The sequence below is a fragment of the Mytilus trossulus genome, chromosome 2 (genome assembly GCF_036588685.1).
Source record: "Mytilus trossulus isolate FHL-02 chromosome 2, PNRI_Mtr1.1.1.hap1, whole genome shotgun sequence".
Classification (NCBI taxonomy): domain Eukaryota; kingdom Metazoa; phylum Mollusca; class Bivalvia; order Mytilida; family Mytilidae; genus Mytilus; species Mytilus trossulus.
In genome coordinates this window covers 86077804-86091488 of record NC_086374.1, presented here as the reverse complement: position 1 = coordinate 86091488, position 13685 = coordinate 86077804, and positions in this window count along the sequence as shown.

Here is a 13685-nt window from a genome sequence, read left to right as displayed (position 1 = left end):
ATACTTAACCACCGTTACTTATTTTTTATCCTCCCCTGATACATCATATTATTAAATTCGCCCTAACCCGGTCAATTCTTCTATCTGATACTAGGCGAACAAATGTGTAAAAAGTTCTCTTATAGGGTCTTTGAGGAGAATTGGTTTTATGTTATAATCAAATGCATATAAACTGTTAATGTTAGTGGTCTGCTTACCCTTTATAGTCATCAACACAATCAAACAATTTTTAATGAATCTTCAAAGACTTTTTAAACAATATATATGATCTCATATAATGATTTATTACAGAAATTCACACAGCACGACATGACAATATGCATTATATATTTATGACGTAAATCAAATACTAAAGGACATAATATTAGTTACATAGTGTGTTAGTGACCTAATATAATTTATACGGTGAGAGCGAAGCTCGAACCTAATATGGAATTCACTGACCCTGTATATATTATGTTAGGTCACAAGCACACTATGTAACGAATTTATCTTACCGACTATCTTTATTTGCTGAATTTAGACTAGAGTATCATAACACATCTTATTTCTATGTTCAAGTGTTCAATTTTAAGAACCTTCTTCAAATTGTCTGCACTAAAAAAATATAGTGCAAACAATAACCGCTATTTATTATCAACAACCTTGATATAACAATATCAAATAGAACTTTCAATACTTAACAAGAACTATCTTTAAAAAAGATATCCGACTTATTTAAATTTGAGTATATGTTTAAAACTTAAAATTATTTCGATAAACTTCGGAAGCACAATGACTTAATGATGCAGGACCTATTTAATAAAATCTCCATCTGAATTTAACTACACTGAGAAATTCTTTACTAAGTCTGGTTATATCAAGGCAATTATATATAAGAATAATGATTGTGATGACACCTAAAAATTTATTTGTCAAAAAATCCAGTGCAAATAACAAGAAACAAATATACATTTACTACTGTTTACATTTAACTTAATACATGGTTAACAAAGCTAGAAACTATTGGTAGTATAAGTAGTATCTTTCTGTTTACATTTATCAAAACCCCGCCGAAATCTAACATGCGTAGGTGCGTTCTAATAGGCATGTACGTTCGTACAACAAAGTTTACATTAAAAAAATATATAATTGTTCCGAATAAAATGCTGTCATGGGTGCAAAGAGCTATTGGAGAAACAGTTATTTTTTAAAATAACATCTAGTTCAAATATTTATAGTTTTTCACTTGCTGTCCATCACGAAATAATTTTCGAGACTTTTTTCAAACACAACGAAATCACCTACCATGACAGCATTTTGTCCAATCACAGAAAGGATTTTCGAGCATGCGTATTCTGTTGCCATAGTGAAGCGTCCTTAAGTTCAAAGTGCACATACCGAAACTATACCGACTACGTCGGAAAAAAAATCAAACAGTGCCAAAGTCGTAAATCCACTGCTTACCGTGTATTGACCGTTGGTTTCCCCGTTTGAATGGTTTTACACTAGTAATTTTGAGGCCATTTATAGCTCGTTGTTCGGTGTGAGCCAAGACTCCGTGTTGAAGGCCGTACTCCTTTAACCTATAATGGTTTACTTTTTAAATTGTTATTTGGATGGAGAGTTGTCTCATCGGCACTCACACCACATCTTCCTATATCTATTGAATTAAGCCCCGCCTCCCTACTAACATAATACTGAATATACACGGTCTTTACGCGGATGCTTTTAACCAATCATATTCCTAGAAATGTATAGGAGGTAAGATAAATGTATATACCCAAGAGAATAAAAATTATATATTTTCGGGCTATAGAAAATCAGGTAATGAAGTCAGAAACAATCTACATTGTAATGTGAGTTTTGATGAATATAAAGACATACAAAAGAGTTAGATTAATTTTTTTTTGGAAGGGGGGGCTTATTTTTCTTCATAAATATAAAAGCATTATTATCAATAAACATGAAATGTGTGACCGGCCATGCAAGACCTTCATGGGTAGTCCGGGTAGTCAAGGTCGTTAAAAAACCACCACCCTTGTCGTAATATAATACTTCTTGATAACGGCGGGAAACCGTATGAACAGTAAAAGCACCATAGACGTCATCACAATTGACATAACCTCTACGAGTGTAAACGTTGACAAATTGAACATTTTTGCGACCATAAGATAAGAGAGATTTTCTTTTTTTTGTTATGTAGTTTTACAGACATGGCGTGCTCACGTTATTTGGGATTTGATCCAGTTGAGCGTCCCCAATGGCGAAATGCACAACCGAACAACGATTCGATACCAAACGTTTCCACAATGATCGCGCAGATTCTGGAATATAAAAGGGCATGGTTGAAGCTAAGAATGAGAAAGAAGGAAAGGTATGAGACAGTTCAGCAAGAGATGTATTTAGAATTCTTGTATCAAATACAAGTTGGAGAAGACATTGGAATTCTTCATAGGAGAACTTTTGATGAGATCGTTAACGATGAAAGTGCCAAAATGACCCCAAAACGAGGACTCAAACGACAACATTCAAACTCTGGAAAAGATAATCTATCTAGATATAAATGTAAAAAATCTGATTCAATCAATTCTTTGGAAGATAGAATGGAAAAATATACATTGTCGAGTTCACAGATAAGTAACAACTCTATTTACGACGATACGATGAATGGCGGGAGTTTGAGTAGTAATGAAAATAGTTTGCCGAGTTCTCAAGATGCCCAGATTTTCATAATGAATTCTCAAAATGATCAGACTAAGGCAAAAGAAACAATCAACTTACTGAGGGGATACCATCATTTGAAAAACGAATTGCAGAAGATACCAAAAGAAGAAAGACCCGGATATGTAGGATTAATTGATGTTGAGACCTGTATCAAAAGTTGCCATGAGATTTTGATGTGTAATTTAATAGACAATAAGAAGACACCTGCTGGACATTTTAGCGTTTTACCAAGAACAGCTGAATTTGAAGGGAAACAATACTTTTATCCCTCCTATAAAACAGAGGATGTAGCTTTCGAAGCTTTACAGGCAGTAGTTGACCAGTATAACACCATGATTTCAGAAGTATCTAAAATAGACGATGATAAGGAAAAGCTTAAGAATTCTTTTAAATGTGCATCAGTGTTACTTTTCAGTTTCCTGACATTACATCCGTTTTCGGATGGAAATGGCCGACTAGCTCGTCTGCTTTGTAACCATTGCTTGAAAACGTTCTGTCCATTCCCAACAGCTGTTTACAACAACGTCTCCCCAACCACGAGAAGTGATTATTTAAGAGCTCTTATAAATTGTAGAGAAGGACTAAATCTGAGCCAATACCAGATCCAATTCCCAGATGATTCAATCAGAGAAGCTTTATTAATTTTAGAGCAAAAACCTGCTGAACTGTGTTCGTTAATCATTGAGAGCAACTGGTTTACATGGCGGTACTTCTTAAGGAAATTAGGAATACGTATCCCCTTTATACTTGATTTTGAAGTGGCAGAATTTTGAAGTGGCAGAATAGACATCTATCTTTTATTATGTAACTACTCAATAGTAATAAACCGTTGTATTTTCAAAGTTTCAATACTCTTTTTATCTTTTTTTTTAAATATTGGAGGGTTTAAGTTTTATTAGTCTCCGTTCAGTCATTTTATAATTTATATAAACATTAATAAATAGGTTAAATAACTCAATGGCACCGTGAAATTATCCAGGACTAAGAATATAAACCAAACAAAATATGGTCCCTTTTTTGTCATATGTTCTTCAAGTACTTATACATCCTTTATTTTTTTTTTAAAGCGTTCCTGATGAAAGTAAATTCTTAAAAGCGTTTCTGATGCAAAACATTTTTAAGGGCATACGATACAGTTTTGATCCTGTATTTACAAGTTTATGAAAATTTTCATTTAGGCTATTTTTTACCTGATTAAATCAAATATGTAATAAAAAATATATCTTCATGTGCTACTTTTTGAGTAAAATGAGGTCGAAATTTTGTATATTTGCTCAAAATTCAGATTTGTGGCCGTAATTTCTTTTTCGAAAGAAAAACAACTTTTTTGTTATCTATAAAAGAATAACACAAATTGTTTTTTTGTTAAATAATCGGTAATTTCTGTATTTTTTTATTCAGAAATATAAACTCATATTTATCAAATGCTCGTTAATTGGGGAAAAAACGTCATTTTTTGCTGCATGTTTATCAAAACTAAAAAAAATCCTCTATTTACAGTTTTATAAAATTTGGGTTACATAATCTCCCTGCAAAATGAAACAAGTTGCCGTTTTTAAAAATAGGGGTCCATGAACTCATTTTCAAATTAAATCTGTTTGATTGATAAAAATCAGTCGAAAAATGCATCTTTTCCCGATATGTCACAGTTTGACGTCGCGAAAATAACATTTTACGTTAGCAACGTCATTACATCCCCTGTAACTGTATCGTATGCCCTTAAAGTGTTCATCAGCGACTTTGATATTTTTGCTAAATACCTTAGTACTTCCATACGTTAATTTCGTTTCAAGGCACGGTTCTTCATAGTAAGATTTAAGGTTCCACTAAAGTCAAAATATAGGACACTTCATAAACATCCAAACTTTGCCTGTTTTTTCAACCTATAATAAATAAAGTCATAAACTATGAGAAAATATGTTCATTTAAACATATTTAACATATACACGCTTTGTAAATTGAAAATAAACTTGAAATTGTTATGTTGTGGCCAAACCGGTTCTTGGGGTGAACACCAAATTTTCCAAAAAATCTGGAGGCCTGCGAGACGAATTAATTTGCTTAAAATTGGTATGGACGAATACTGTTAAATGTAATGCAGGGCAAGCAAATGTTAGTGGAACCTTAATAATCGAAATATACGACTACCAGTAATTTACTTATAATTAAAGAATTAAAAAAAAAATTAAAATAAAATGGCCAATTACAACAGGAATCTAAAGGACTATAGAATCTCATTGTTCGTACACCAAAATTAAAATAACGTTACGTCATTGGATGGATTTCCATTAGTTTAAACATAGTTTATTTGCAAAAGTAGCAAAAGGGATTGGACACAAGTTATAACAACATTAGAGACGTCCTCTCCCATTGTTTAGAACGTATCAAACCAATCAAAACGTTTTGGTGTACGCTTTTGAAAATATTGCCCAGAATGCATTAGATTCTGAAACGGCGAATTACAACAGGAAAATAATGTAACGTCAATTGTTGGATTTCAGCTATCACATATGTAAGGGGTCTTGGTCACGGTCTCCAAAAATCACACAAAAAGCTTCAGATGAGATTACCCAGTTCTTAGTACCCAGACACCAAACAGGCTGATGTTTACTTATTGATGCATGTTTAGCCATTTCGACATTTATCATGACAAGTCAAATAGCCGATGCATTACTTTATAATACTTGTACCAAACATTTTGTGTAGTTATTCGTTAAACTATTTCAATCTTTGATATGTATACATTAAGTTAAATGTTTCCGACTAAGCAATAGTAATCTAACTTTAGGCGGACATAAGCTTGCCGATTTGATGTATTGATATTTAAGAAATGATTGTAATTTTTCTGTCAATGAAGAAATAACATACAAAAATGTGGTGCACAGTAAATCATGAAAAAACGTCGATGACGTCACGGTCACATGTCAAAATTACATGATGAGCTGATAAACAAAACGATGTCAGCTTATCAGAAGACGTGTTACATCCAAAATTAAATTATTCCGATTTAGAAAAACTAAAATGAGAAATATCGGTTTCTAATTTGAATTGGAAATCAGGGTATAATTGCATTGCAACCAATATTATAAACCCATATTGTGTGAGCATGTAATGAGTCGTCACATTCTATTTATAAAAAAGAAGATGTGGTATGATTGCCAATGAGACAACCGTCCACAAGAGACCAAAATGATACAGGAATTAACAACTAATGGTCACCGTACGGCCTTCAACAATGAGCAAAGCCCATACCGCATAGTCAGCTATGAAAGGCCCCGAAATGACAATGTAAAACAATTCTTACGAGAAAACTAAGGGCCTTATTTATTAAAAAAAAAAGTTCCTTTCTGAAGTTTAGAGTTAATAATTCAGTGGTTGTCGTTGGTTGGTGACTGCCAAATTTTTTTTCTGTTTAAAAATTTTGCCAAAATCTTGTTCGAATTTCTTTCACATTTCGTCATGGCGGGTTTAATGACCTTACGACAAGTATATATATATAGTCAACAAAAGAAACAATACACGACTTTTTTTCAAATTAAAGATGAAGTTTTCTGTTTATAGGACCAATATTGAAGGAAGTGATATTAAATGACCCTGGAAATATAAATCCGTTTAAAATTTGTTTTTTGTTGCTTTCATGACGTCATTTGGCGAAATTCAAGTTTTTTGACAAAATTTACATAAAACGAGAATTTTAAAAACAGAAGTTCCAACTAATGATGTCAACTTCTTGTTTAAAGATAAAGACACTGTTTGCCATCAATTCTTTTTTTTTAAATCGTAGTTTCTTTGTTTATTTGTAAAGGAAAGTTCGTCCCCACAAGAAATCTTTCAAATGTAAACATTATTAATCGATTTACCATTGAGAGTATGTGTAAAGTGAAATAAAAAAAACGTTAACAATCTTAAAACTTATCCGAAAGGTTCCAGATTTACAGTGTGTTGTTTTCATATCTAAAACATTGATTTGTGACGAAAACATTTTTTTCTTTTTTATTTTGTGCATTTTTTGAGATTTAAAAAAACACTTTTTTTACTCAAAATTTTAAAAACAATATTCCAACCCATTAGTTACAACACGAACATAACTTGATTAGCATATTGAATATTTTTAAACAAATTTGAAAATTCATTTTGGTACTTAGAAAATTGTGTGTCGATTTTGTGTCCAACTTTCCGCAAAAAATAATTTGCACCCTACGATCGTTTACACGGAATTTAGTTACTTTTCGAAAAGTTTTCATTTTCATTATCATATGTGCGTACATTACAAATGAAAGCTTTTGAGAACAGTGAATCTCATTTTGTTTAATTTTTAATACTTTTTGATAAATTTTATTCGCAAGTCGTGTATCGTTTCTTTTGTTGACTAGTATACAATAGAGCAAAAGGTATGTTACTACTTAGAAATGGAAAGTTGACAATGGGGAGCTTAAAATTTTATTGTTATATATTCAAGTTTAAAGACGCCCATCTGTGTCAAAATCAAGAAAATTTGAAAAGCAAACAATCTTGTTTCTGGTCATTTGCTTTATGTCTAGTTAACTGGGCGTTCTTTATGAGCAACAAGAAGTGTCTGATATGTTGGCTATTTAATGTATTGGTATATAATTGAGTATGTGAGGGAATGGTACAATTGGTACCAATAAAAGAACCAACTCACAGTTTGTTCAAATATTTGACCACCAAACTCGACAAGTATTGATTCTTTTCAGGGGGACAAGATCTTCCTCTCTCTCTAAATGGTTGAGTCACTCCGAAGTAGTCTAAACAATATCTGTTTCACTTGTTCACATCACCAAATTTTGAATTCAAGATTCTACAAACCAATTTTAGTATGAGGTAAATATGATTTAATGTAATATAAAAAAAATAATCTAATTTTCTCTCATCACTCAACTGACTTTTATCAACATAAAATCAAACTTCGCTTGGTTACACATTTCAAAGTACACGGATATAGATGACCTGATTACAAACTCAACGCATGGCCCAATTTTTTAAAACTTTTTAACATTATTTTCTGTATTTATATAGAAATAAGTGCCACTGAAATAAAATTCATAATAGTACAATAAATAGACACGGCAAAGGGGCACTAGCTGTTAAATTCATGGTCACCGATTTTAATCAAATTCTCATATTTAATTTATAAGAATGTAAAACATTTATCCAAACTATTAAAAGTCTGAATAAACAGTTACCAGTAACGGGCATGAACATGCGTAGCTTCGATTCGTTTGTAATTTAGTCAAGACGTCATCTAATTAACTATCGAGTTGACCTCTAAAGTCACCCAATAGATATAGGAAGATGTGGTGTGAGTGCCAATGAGACAACTCTCCATCCAAATAACAATTTAAAAATTAAACCATTATAGGTTAAAGTACGGCCTTCAACACGGAGCCTTGGCTCACACCGAACAACAAGCTATAAAGGGCCCCAAAATTACTAGTGTAAAACCATTCAAACGGGAAAACCAACGGTCTAATCTATATAAACAAAACGAGAAACGAGAAACACGTATATATTACATAAACAAACGACAACTACTGTACATCAGATTCCTGACTTAGGACAGGTGCAAACATTTGCAGCGGGATTAAACGTTTTAATGGGCCCAAACCTTCTCCCTTTTTCTGAAACAATAGCATAACATCACAACATATAAAAACATACGATAAAATATCAATTAGCAGACTTAACTCAATCAAAAAACGTATGATTACACAAAGAACGAATAAATTTGATCTGCGATATCTGAATACAAATGCACAGTTAATTAAATATTAGAGACAAACAGTCATGACCAAAAGGCTATCAAATAAATTCAAACACACTGAGAAATATTTAACCAATCAATGTTCACTTTAGAAAAAAACCGTTTTTTTATAATCTTGAAGTTTATACAAATGTTGTAAGAATAAGTGAAAAATTGAAGATATTACAAATAATCAAAGCTGGTATACAGCCAAGATCCATATAAATAAAAAATGACAAAAAAGCATTATAAACAGTATCAACAGGTCGAATTAACAAGAAAATACGATTTGAGAGTACTCGCAGTTACTGACAGCTAGTTAAAAGCCAAAACCAATTAATAGTAAAAAATCATGCATCAGAGACTAAAATCGACTAAAACACATCACAGGGATTTAGTATTTTAACGTCATTAATAGTCAAAGAAGACATGACTTGTGCAATGCCAAAAATAAATGTATCGACAGGTAGTAGTATAGTGAAGAGCGTTGACCATATAAGCGATGTAAACATAAATATAGATATAAATAGGTTAAACAAACTCGTGCTGTTGAACTTTTCTAGGTCTATTTAATTTCATATTATAAATGAAAAATAAATGTTTATCATCATTTTTACCTGTATAATAATGATCTTTTGTGGATCGAATCAGTCAATCAAATGATTTGCTTTTGTTTTACTTTTAATGTTGATATATTTTCCTTTAAATAACTTTACACATACAATACACGTGTTATCCATCTCAAACTAAGGGATTACATTGAAGTTCACACGAATATGGATTATGGATTGAACGAGGTCGAATTATTCACTTGCAAGTGAATAATTCATAATTAATGTTTTTTTAGCTCATTTTAACCATATTGAACCATACTGGCTGCAAAAAGCGAATCATTACTCACTATCTGCTAATGATTGAGTCAAAAAAAAATAATATATTAGATTATTTTATATATCTCATTCCGAAAAAAAAAATCGCTACAAAAATATATCTATTTTACTCTGTATGTATTTGGCAAAATGTAAAACTATTAATCTTATAGTAAACATTAAAAAGGAAAAGTATTTGAAACTTGCAATTTCATCTTAGTTGTTAAGTTCGGGTAGATTGTAGGAAAATTAAGTTTTCTAATAGTATACCCATTTTGAAACTTTATTATAAAATGGTTTTCCAGACATGTGGCCTAACAATAAAGGGTTAAAGATAAAAAATAAATTGTCCCACAAGGACTTGTCTGCAAGTCAGATGTGTATAAGCATCTCGAAAATCGTGTTTCCCTTCTTAATTATCCATCACTCTGACCTGTAGACAAGTCTCTACATGTTACGGTCATGTGAGCAATACTATACACAGGAGTGTTGTTATGTTCTACTTTGCTGTGCTCATTCGAACGTAGAACCCGTTTTACTAGGCATGCATAAAGCAAATAGTAGCCTGGGATAAGTAATCGCACAGTAATCTGTTTAGTAACAAATTATTTAAAATCTACATACATGCTCTCAAAAGTACGAATATTGGAAAACGGTAGAAAATCTACAAATTCAAAAAATTCAGCCAGAAAATCAGGGAGTGAAAAGAAGCTGATATGCGTGACAAGATATTTGTACTTTCAATTTAAACTATTTATTTTCCAGATCACCAACAGAAGCAAATTATGTGTTTAAACCTTTTGAAAATCAGACAATTTTGAAAAAAAGCCAATTCTTTACGAGTTGGCGCCTATGGCTCTCCGGAGCAAAATCATAAGCTTAAGACTAAGTTTGGGTTCTTATTTGAAAAGGTGTGGCTCATATCTGAATATTAATTACAAAATCTTAACCAGGCCATTTTTGTTTCAAATGCAAGATGTTGTTTCCCTAAATCAAAGGCGTAGGTCGGAAACAAATAATATCAAGGAGCCCAACCTGGTACGCTGAGAGAGTAAGCGTCTCCTATTACGTATTCACCTCTGCTATGTGAATTCACATTCATTTGAAATTTTATAATCGAGAATAGAAAACAATCAGGAAAATTACAGAGTATACGACATTTCTGGACTCTATAAAGATCTTAGACTGCGCTTGTGAGTTGATACAGAGATATATCTTATAGGTCAACCCATTCGTGATGGTGACTTTAACTTGTGTAGATTTTATTTAAGGATCACATACCTGCTAATGAAGTCATATATTGTGAACATGGACTAGCGTAATTGTCATCTGAGATATGTAAACGCCAAACGAAAAGACAAAGGGTATGTTATTGCTGAAAAATAGGACACTGACAATTGAAAAGTTGAAATCATCACATTTGTCATAAGTGTTAGTTTGAAGATGTCCCACTGATCAGCGTCAACATTGAGGAGAAGTCAAGTTATTAGGCAGACTTACTTTCGTAGGTAGTTCCGAGAACTCACTGATATGTTGTTTTTTAAGAGACAGGATATACATGTATATTTAAAAGTGAAATAAAAGAATTTTGTAAAATGATATTTTTGTCTTTTAGAAGGTTATGTTTGAGTTCTGCTTCACAGACGAGCTTTTATTTGCGTTATTGTACAAATAAATTACTTGTAAGTGTACTTTAAGGTTCTTTTTTTTTATTTACCTATCGGTCCCATTAATCTTCCGTTACCAAAAAAATGAGTCAAACACATTCAGATGAAAGTGACTTTATCTAATTATTTCCATTTTTGTATTACAGTACAGACATGAAAATTAATTTAATGTCATAAATGGCATTAAAACTTAATCATACATGTATTTAAATATCTCATTACTTGTTTAATTTTCTTTTTTTCACGGGTGTTTTTCTGTATAACTGATTAGATTAAATGTGTTGTTGAATAGCATTACAGCAGTGAACATTTGAATAAATAGTATCCACAACATCCTTGCACAAAAGGTGTTTAAGAAAATACCAGAAATATTTTTTTTCTTCATACACATCTTCATCATTCGCTAGGGTTACATTACATTAGAACTATTCTTTTTTTCACTGCCTGTTGAATTTCTAAAATATTTGAGATATTATACACTTAACAAAGGATGCATAAATACGTTTTCTCCAAAAACAGACTGGTCAGCAAATTTATGACGTAGCTCTTTTCCGTCTTTATAAACAATTATGTTCAGAACCTTTACATGATTTAATGAGGAAATATGTTCTTGTTCAGTTTACCAATGTATTGCACGTGCTCCTTTTTTGTTGTGTATGTTGACAAGAATAAATGAAAGGAGTTGAATCACTTGTAGTTTTTGTCATAATCGAATATTTGAACCTGTTGGATGCAAAGATAATCTCCATTTGTTGTGTCTTATCTTTTTCATATGTTTTGATTATGAAGTTTTACAAGTAAATGATTAATTTCATATTCCAATATTTGATTCTGAAAATTATTAATGACTGTACATAGTTCAAATAACAGTTGCGTAGCTATGCCATTTTCAAGTGTACGCCCGAACTTCTGCAAGTTGTCTGAGGGCCCCAATCGGGTCCTGGTCATGGCACCTGTTGGTATTGGGTTCGAGGGGCGATGCCCCCTGAAGCTAACGGGTTAACAAGAATGAGATACCATTTATGTCATTACCAACTCATCAATAGCAACATACTTAGAGTGTAATTTGTTTATCTTTTGTGTTTAATTTATTCATTTTGTTGATTTGAGATATAAAGAATATTGGTTTTAGAGAAAATGACCAAACCAGTTACTTTAAAATATGTTTCAAAGGAGCCATGGGGTAAAGCAATCGATCAACCAAAACCTCTTTTTATGTGCAAATTTCGTTAGTGGACATGAAATTGTTAACTTTAATAGATTTTCAGGTGTATAATGAAAATTCGTAAAGGTTTCCGTGGAATTCTGGTTCTCGTTTAGGACAACTTCCCGCAAAAAATCTATTTATAAGTCCATCATAGGATTTGAAAAAAATAAACATGTTACTTATAGCTACTGCTAAAGTTTCATAAAATTCGATGAAGGTTTGAAAAATTAATTGATGTGTAACAAACTAACCCCAGACTTTATCTACTTGTTATATAACTGTAAAAACAATTTCCTTTTATCAGTGAGTAAATACAAGAAAATTAAATATATGTCCAACTTTCGTAAAATCTCATGAATGTTTGACAAAGTTATAGATATCTAATAAAACTTTTAACAACATGCTGAGCCTAAATGTTGACTCCGCCAACAAAATCTAGGCTCGCTATGTCTCGCTTTCGCGACAGAAATGTTGCAGGCTCGACAAAAATGCAAATCTCAACAGATAATGAGTAGCTTAAAACAAAGGGATTTAAGTAGAATTCACAATACATTCAGACTTTGACAGAAGATGAATAAATTGATAATATTGATAATACCTTTTGATTGAAAAGTAAATTTCTTCACTTTTATTCGCAATTATACCAGCTATTGAAGACAGATTTACAAGGCTTAAATAATTTTAACAAGTTCTTTATAGTTTATTGAGATTAAAATATATTTTTTTTACCAAAATTCAAGTGTACGCACGGCCGTTTTGACGTAACCTTAACTACGCGCCTGAATTATAATAGTTCCAATACATCATAACATTAGTATATACTTATTATGTTTCTTCACTCATTGACTGATATACTTTCTATTTGTTTTTCTGGAATTTCCCTTTTATTTCAAACATTTTATACAAATAAAGGCAAAATTAGTATACCGTTGTTTAATAGTCACAATTTCATTGAGCATAAACAATTCCTTGTAACAAACTTTAACCCAGGGAAACGCAGCACCTATAAGAAGAAAACAAAGAAACAACAGAAACACTGAAGTGGACAAAAAACAAACGACAGTGCAACACAAACAGCTGTCATTTTTCTGACTTGGTGCAGGACATCTCAAAGAAAAAAAACGGTTTGTTGAACCTGGTTTTGGGGCTATCCAAACCTTGCACTTTTATGGCAATGCTAACTAAAACATTACATGACATGAGTACATATCAAATAAATGCAAGAACATTCAGGACAGAGAAATACACAAATAAACAATACAACAGGACATTTCGACATGCTAACCACAGAATAAAAACAAACACGTAAAACACCATAGGACAGCTCACAAAACAGCAAAACAGAACCACGAAAAGGCAAAAGTAGTATACCGCTATTCAATAGTCATAACTTGATAGAGCATAAACAATTCCTGGTAACAAACTAAAACTCAGGGAAACACGTCACCTATAAGAAGAAACCAACAGAACAAAGC